The sequence below is a fragment of the Salvelinus namaycush genome, chromosome 6 (genome assembly GCF_016432855.1).
Source record: "Salvelinus namaycush isolate Seneca chromosome 6, SaNama_1.0, whole genome shotgun sequence".
Taxonomy (NCBI): domain Eukaryota; kingdom Metazoa; phylum Chordata; class Actinopteri; order Salmoniformes; family Salmonidae; genus Salvelinus; species Salvelinus namaycush.
Genome location: NC_052312.1, coordinates 30,562,268 through 30,570,611, shown reverse-complemented (window position 1 = coordinate 30,570,611; position 8,344 = coordinate 30,562,268). Strand labels below are relative to the sequence as shown.

Below are 8,344 nucleotides of genomic sequence, written 5' to 3'. Positions count from 1 at the left end.
TCAGCTGTGGGGTTATAGAAGACGGTGGGGTTAGATCAGTTGAGTGTGAAGAAGCGTTTCCGCTTGAGGACATTTTTTACTGCTGTCACGGCAGCAAAAGGTAGTGAGAAACGTGGTACGGTTAAGAGAAAATGAAAACAATATGATGATCATGCCTCATAGAGTATTTTCCCTCTGTCTGGGTTCTCTGTGATTTTAGACAAGTTTCCTTTCTCCTTTCTATATGGCAATCATTTGCAAGGATCCTCAATCAACGTAGACAAACTGAGCGTGATATATAATCGTATAGTACAGAACAAACTCACTTGGGTTATCATGGCTTTGAGGTGAGCCTTGCAGTTCGTTTTCAAAGTGAGTGACAGAAGCAAAACAGCCACCTTTTACCGAGATGTTCTCGGCATGAAGATTTTGTGTCACAAAGAGTTTGAAGAGGGATGTAAGCAACATGTAATGGCCCTTATGATGAAAACTGGAGCAAGACAATGGTCAGCTTTGGGCCAGAGGATGGTAACTTTGTGGCTGAACTGATCTACGATTATGGAGTGGGAGAATATTGCCTAGGCAACTACTTCCTGGGTCTGACTCTACAGTCTAGCCAGGCTGTCAGCAATGCTAAGTAGCTTTGTTGGACCCTCACTGAGGTTGGAAAGGCCCTCTATCTGGCTGAGGCATCAGGAGGTTATCGCTTCTAACTGGTGGACAAAGAACAGCATCCCAATGATCCTGTACAGAAGGTGTGTCTGACAGGGTCTGACATGCCGGAATCAATAAACTACTGGTCCTCCCTTCTGGGGATGAAGGAGAAAGAGAGACATGAAGAGAAGAAGACTGTGCTGACGGGATTCGCATACACTCAGTGTAAACTAGAGCTTCAGAACATTGTTGGGACAGTAGATCATGGGACAGCCTTTGGACGTATAGCATTCTCCTGATGACAAAAGGAAACCAAAAAGATTAATTAGCCTAGACCCCCCTGGGAAGGTTACAGTAGAAGTGGTCATTTGGGCTGATCCAGATGCCCATGATATCTGCTTTGTTGTTTGAGTGTTCGTTGTGCTGTGGGTAGGGTTGCAAAGGGTCTGAAACGTTCCGGTAAATGTTAGAATTTTGCTTAAATTCATCAAAAAAGTTAGCTTATAACAGTGAACCTTTTTTTGTGGGATACACATAAGGCAATTCTAGGTCTTGTGGCATATTTTGGCTAAACTATTCCCAATTCAATGGAATTGTAACCCTCTGCATGCACAGTGCATTCTTCCATCACATGTGCAGTACACTCTTCCATCACATGTACAGCTGATTCTCAAGATCTTGCACACTAATGAGATGCTATTGAGCCCACATTACTACACTGTCTGAGCAGTGTAGTAGTGTGGACAACATGCTTTCTGGTAAGTTTTGATTACAATACTGGGTGGGGTGAATATATTTTATATGACATACATGATTTTTTGTTAACTAGTAAATAGTAGCCTACAGCAAAGTGTGTTTAAATCATTTCTAACTTGTTAATTTCTGCTACTTAGTTTGTGCTACCATGTGAGTTTTAGCTTGCTTGAGCCTGCTAACTGAGGAGTGTTAATTCACCTGTTTCCATACACGTTTCATTTTAAAACATTTATCTTACAAAGGAGTTGTTTAATCTAACTGCTTAACTATTTATCTGTACATGGAATTGTATTTGGGTTTTTTTTACTAATTTTTTTCTAATCTTTACAGGAAAATGCCACAGGCACTATCTGATGTGTGGAGACATTTTACTGCAGCTAATGCAGAAGGAAAAGCTGTGTACATTTGCAAATACTGTGCCAAATCATATGTGAAGAATGCAACAAAGATGTAGAATCATCTGGCCAAGTGCATAAAGTTTCCTCAGCGCTCACAACAAGCAACCTCAGACAAAAGTCCCTTTACTTCTATTCGAGGTGAAAATGATGAGTCAGAAACCTTATCGATAGCAACAGCACATGGTCCTCCTGGAATCAGAAGATTTTTTGACTCAATGGAGGAACGTAGTCACAGAAATGCTGATGAATGTCTTGCTCGAGTTGTGTATGCAACTGGTTCACCTCTGATGCTCACAGGCAATGTGTATTGGAAGAGATTTCTGAATGTTCTTTGCCCAGCATACATCCCTCCGACCAGACATGTTTTATCTACTCATTTGCTGGATGCAGAGTTCAAGTGTCAAGGTCAAGCAAATCATAGAGAAAACAGACTGTATTGCAATCCTCTCTGATGGGTGGTCAAGTTTGTGGGCAAGGAATAATTAACTACATCATCTCCACCCCTCAACCAGTATTCTACAAGAGCACAGACACAAGGGACAACAGACACACTGGTCTCTACATTGCAGATGAGCTGAAGGCAGTCATCAATGACCTTGGACCACAGAAGGCATTTGCACTGGTGACAGAAAATGCTGCGAACATGAAGGCTGCTTGGTCTAAAGTGGAGGAGTCCTACCCTCACATCACAATATTGGCTGTGCTGCTCATTCATTGAATCTGCTCCTCAAGGACATCATGGCACTGAAAACAATGGATACACTCTACAGGAGAGCCAAGGAAATGGTTAGGTATGTGAAGCAACATCAAGTTATAGCAGCAATCTACCTCACCAAGCAAAGTGAGAAGAATAACAGCACCACATTGAAGCTGCCGAGCAACACCGATTGGGGTGGTTTTGTCATCATGATTGACAGTGTCCTGGAGGGGAAGGAGTCTCCAAGAAATGGCCATATGACAGTCTGCCGATATGGACAGCCCCATCAAGAAGCTCCTCCTGGATTATGCATTTTGGGAGAGAGTGGTAAGCAGCCTGAAACCTATAGCAGTAGCCATTGCACGGATTGAGGGAGACAATGTCATCCTGTCTGATGTTCAGACTCTGCTTGCAGGTGTAAGAGAAGAAATCCATACTGCCCTGCCCACTTCACTGTTGCTCCAAGCAGAGGAAACTGCAGTTCTGAAATACATCAAAAGCGTGAAGACTTCTGCCTGAAGCCCATACACGCCACAGCGTACATGTTGGACCCCAAGTATGCTGGCAAGAGCATCCTGTCTGGTGCAGAGATCAACAAGGCCTATGGTGTCATCACTACCGTGTCTCGCCACCTTAGCCTGGATGAGGGCATGGTTCTTGGCAGTCTGGCGAAGTACACTTCTAAGCAAGGGCTTTGGGATGGAGATGCAATATGGCAGTTGTGCCAACATATCTCATCAGCCACCTGGTGGAAGGGACTGCCTGTATTTGAGGCTCTTTCCCCTGTTGCCTCCATCATCCTCCAAATCCCACCAACATCAGCTGCCTCAAAGTGCAACTGGTCCTTTGTTTGGGAACACACACCAAAGCACGCAACAGGCTAACCAATACAAGGGTTGAAAAATCGGTGGCCATCTGGGCAAATTTGACAATGAGCCAGCCTCAATGAGCCATACTGACAATGACCCATCCTCAACAAGGTTGGAAAGTGACAGTGAAGATGAGGCCTCAGAGTCTGATGTTCAGGAGGTGGACATTGAGGAGTTTGAGCCTGAGAGGAAGACAACCAAAGCTTTAGTTTCTAGACTATCATTTTACAGATAGATGTATGTTGAAAACGTTTTTGGGAGATGCGATGGATCATTGGGTATCATTCAATATTCCCTTTTGTTGTTCAGTGAAATCATCTCAAGTGCAGAGTCAACTCATTTAATTAAAGTTCAACTCGTAACAATTTATTTTTTATTATTCCTATTAGAAGGATTTAATCATTGGCAATTATGTCTACTTATGATAAGGTAAAATGTTTATGTTTCTGTCTCCATATGATATGGTAAATATATCCAATGCAAAAAAACATCTATATTTAAATGGTATTAATATTAATTTGCATATATTTCCGTTAATTCCCATATATTCCACCTCTGAATATTACCCTAAATGTGCAACCCCAGCTGTGGGTTCCCAGACCCAATAAATGTTTTTTAAAACAAAAAAACTCTCTCTTCCCCCTCCCTCCCTCTTTCTCCCCATCAGTCTCTCAGCCAACAGCCTGAAGCCCATGGTGCTTTCCAGGACTATGCCAAAGATCTGATCAAGTTCCTCAATGGATACTCCTCCTCCTCTACTCTTTTACTGGATGCTGAGTGAGTACCTCCTCTGTAATCCTAGACCACCCTGCCAGTGTACAATATGGGTGCTGTGAATGTCTCTTTCTCTCTCACCCCCCCCCCCCTCTTCCCCCAGGTCTATCCTAGAGTCAGGTCTGAGTAGAGAATTACTCTAAACGGTTCCAGCTGCTGCTGTATCTAGAGGAGCTACAGATGGAGGTGGACATTAAAATATACAACAAGCCCAACACTCCCATGGTCAGAGACAATACACTACTGGTGCTAGAGGTACACACAAACACAGATGTACGCACACATGGTCAGAGACAAGACCAACAAGACAATACTGGTGCTGCAGGACACACACACACAAACAAACATTAGGAACGTATCTCCTCCTCTACTAGATGGCACAGGGTTTATCTCCAGCCCAGTATGTTGTGTGCTCTTGCAGGTACCAGGTGTGTCAGAGAACCGTCCGTCTGTCCTGCGGGGCAACTCCATCCTGGTGACGAGGTCAGGTGACGCTAATAAGGGGGGCGTGGTCAAATACCATGGTTACGTCCACCGTGTGGAGCTGGACTCCGTCAAACTGGGATTTAACAGGAAGTAAGGACATGATTGGAGGAGGCTTCTTCCTGAAGGGATCTTATAAATCAAAGCTCTCTCTCTTCATGGTTGTCTGGTTACATTCCGATTCTCTACTCTTTCTTCAAAAGTGTGCACTCATTCACTTAAAAGCACTGGATTATGGAAAGCATGGCTGGAGGGAGTTTCCACCATATTCCTTATACTAGTTAATTTCTTTTAAATCCATGAGGTGGCGTGTACGAGTGTACACTGCCACTCTGACCCCTCACACTAAATTCTTGCGCTGCTCTATCGTTTGTTAGACTTTAACCTGAATCTTCCATCATTGAAAGTTGTTTTGTGATGTCATTTGTGGTGAAAACCAATCACAGTATCAAAGCCAATTACATACTACGAAAACGCAGCTTCACCCAGGTGTATTCTGGCTCTGGCCCAACACATTGGTTTCTGGAACCAATCAGAGAGCCCAAAAGGGTCTCAAACAAACATCCGTGGGTGTGGCATTGTGTTTGAACAGATTAAGGAGTCAGAGTAGCAGTGGTGTAAAGCACTTAAGTAGTACTTTCAAGTAGTTTTTTGGGGTATCTGTACTTAACTATTTATATTTTGGTCAACTTTTACTTCACTGCATTCCTAAAGAAAATAATGTACTTTTTACTCCTTACATTTTCCCTGACACCCAAAAGTACTCGTTACATTTTGAATGGTTAGCAGGACAGAAAATTGTCCAATTCACACACTTGTAAACAGAACCTCCCTGGTCATCCCTACTGCCTCTGATCTGGCGGACTCACTAAACACAAATGCATTGTTTGTAAATGATGTCTGACTGTTGGAGTGTGCTTAATATAAGGAATTTTAAATGATTCATACTATTACTTTTGATACTTAAGTATATTTAAAACCAAATACTTTTAGATTTTTACACAAGTAGTAATTTACTGTAATTCTTCACTGGATCAGTCTGAAACTTTGCACACATACTGCTATCGAAAGTATGGCCTTTCTCTTGCATTTCAAAGATGGGGGGAAAAAACGTTTTTTTGTTTGTATTATCTTTTACCAGATCTAATGTGTTACATTCTCCTTCATTAATTTCACATTTCCACAAATTCAAAGTTTTTCCTTTCAAATTGTAACAAGAATATTCATATCCTTGCTTCAGGTCCTGAGCTACAGTTAGATTTGGGTATGTCATTTTAGGCGAAAATTGAAAAAAAGGGTACGATCCTTATTAAGCAAGTCAGCCATATCAGCTATGATTTTCAAAAGGCAGTAAATGAGGCTGAATAAACTGTTTTGCTGCAAGACAAGGCTCCGCTGATAGCCAGGTGTAGCACTGGTAAGCTGTTGGGACAGCTTTATGTAGGCCCTAACAGTTTGTGGGCACCGTTATAGTGCAATTCATGTTTAGTTTAGTTTAGTGGCTTTGCTGGCATGAATCCCACTTCTTTTTTTTTGCCCCACCACGGTTTGCATGCTAAAATCACCACTGATTCAGACCCCTTGACTTTTTCCATTTTGTTACGTTACAGCCTTATTCTAAAATTGATTAAATTGTTCCCCCCACCCCCCCTCAATCTACATACAATATCCCATAATGACAAAGCAAAAACAGGTTTTAGCAAATGTATAAAAATATATAAAACTGAAATATTACATTTAAATAAGTATTCAGACCCTTTACTCAGTACTTTGTTGAAACACCTTTGGCAGGGATTACAGCCTCAAATATTCTTGGAGTTTCTCACATTCTTCTCTGCAGATCCTCTCAAGCTCTGTCAGTTTGGATGGGGAACGTTGCTGCACAGATATTTTCAGGTCTCCAGAGATGTTCGATTGGGTTCAAGCTAGACTAGAATAGCTTGCTGGAAGAATTTATTTCTAGCATTTCTTATACTAACAGACTATTGTATGAGGGATGCAAGCTGTTTGCTCAATGTTAAATGCAGCAGCTAATAGAACTCAGGGCCACAGGCCAGGGAGTTTGAAAGAGAGAATGAGGGATGGCAGTAGGCTATAGCAGTTATTTGTTCAGACCCGTAACTATTCAATCTTCATGAAGAGAAAAGCCATCTGCATCTTTTCTAGTCCTGTATTATTCAAGCATGTCATTACAATGATGATCAGGACAACAAAACGTATATCATTTAACTGTTGAAAGCGAGGAAGGAATGAAGCAACAATAGAGAAAGGAGGTAGGCTGATAAGCATGTTGCACAACATTAGGGGAAATATGAAAGGTATGCATGCATCAACCTACTAATGATGAAAATGTAAAGTAGGGCCTAATTGTAACTTCGTAGGAAGCATGTCCTGCACCAAGATACATGTTCTCTCCCTGGTTCATGGTTTGAAAGAGGTGCATATAGTACAGTATAATACAGTCCACACTAAAAAAATATTAGTTTACTGGAGCTTATTTAATTTACTTTCCCAACAGAGCATAGCTACATCTATGGGCTTTTATGTTTTTCTGTATTGCTTAAATGTTTTATTTTTTTATTTAACCAGGTAGGCTAGTTGTACAAGTTCTCATTTAACAACTGCGACCTGGCCAAGATAAAGCAAAGCAGTGCGACACAACCAATAGAGCTACACATGGAATAAACAAACATACAGTCAATAATACAATAGAAAAGGTCTATATACAGTGTGTGCAAATGAGGTAGGATAAGGGAGGTAAGGCAATAAATAGGCCATAGTGGTGAAATAATTACAATATAGCAATTAAACCCTCAAGTGATAGATGTGCAGATGATGATGTGCAAGTAGAGATACTGGGGTGCAAAGGAGCAAAATAAATAACAGTATGGGGTTGAGGTAGTTGGTTGGGCTAGTTACAGATGGGCTATGTGCAGTGATCTGTGAGCTGCTCTGACAGCTGGTGCTTAAAGTTAGTGAGCAAGATATGAGTCTCCAGCTTCAGTGATTATTGCAGTTCGTTCCAGTCATTGGCAGCAGAGGACTGGAAGGAAAGGTGGCCAAAGGAGGAATTGGATTTGGGGGTGACCAGTGAAATATACCTGCTAGAGCGCGTGCTACGGGTGGGTGCTGCTATGGTGACCAGTGAGCTGAGATAAGGCGGGGCTTTACCTAGCAAAGACTTTATAGATGACCTGGAGCCAGTGGGTTTGGCGACGAATATGAAGCGAGGGCCAGCCAATGAGAGCATACAGGTCGCAGTGGCGGGTAGTATATGGGGCTTTGGTGACAAAACAGATGGCACTGTGATAGACTGCATCCAATTTGCTGAGTAGAGTGTTGGAGGCTATTTTGTAAATGACACTGCCGAAGTCAAGGATAGGCAGGATAGTCCGTTTTACGAGGGTATGTTTGGCAGCATGAGTGAAGGATGCTTTGTTGTGAAATAGGAAGCCGATTCTAGATTTAATTTTGGATTGGAGATGCTTAATGTGAGTCTGGATTGAGAGATTACAGTCTAACCAGACACCTAGGTATTTGTAGTTGTCCACATATTCTAAGTCAGAACTGTCCAGAGTAGTGATGCTGGACGGGCGGGCAGGTGTGGGCAGCGATCGGTTGAAGAGCATGCATTTAGTTTTACTTGCTTTTAAGAGCAGTTGGAGGCCATGGAAGGAGAGTTGTATGGCATTGAAGCTTGTCTGGAGGTTAGTTAACACAGTGTCCAAAGAAGG

The 8,344-nt window shown here is 42.2% G+C and overlaps 1 pseudogene; it reads left to right on the top strand.

Moving 5' to 3' along the window:
* The first annotated feature begins 315 nt into the window (after positions 1-315).
* LOC120049065 lies at positions 316-1,044 on the top strand (annotated as a pseudogene).
* The last annotated feature ends 7,300 nt before the right edge of the window (positions 1,045-8,344 follow it).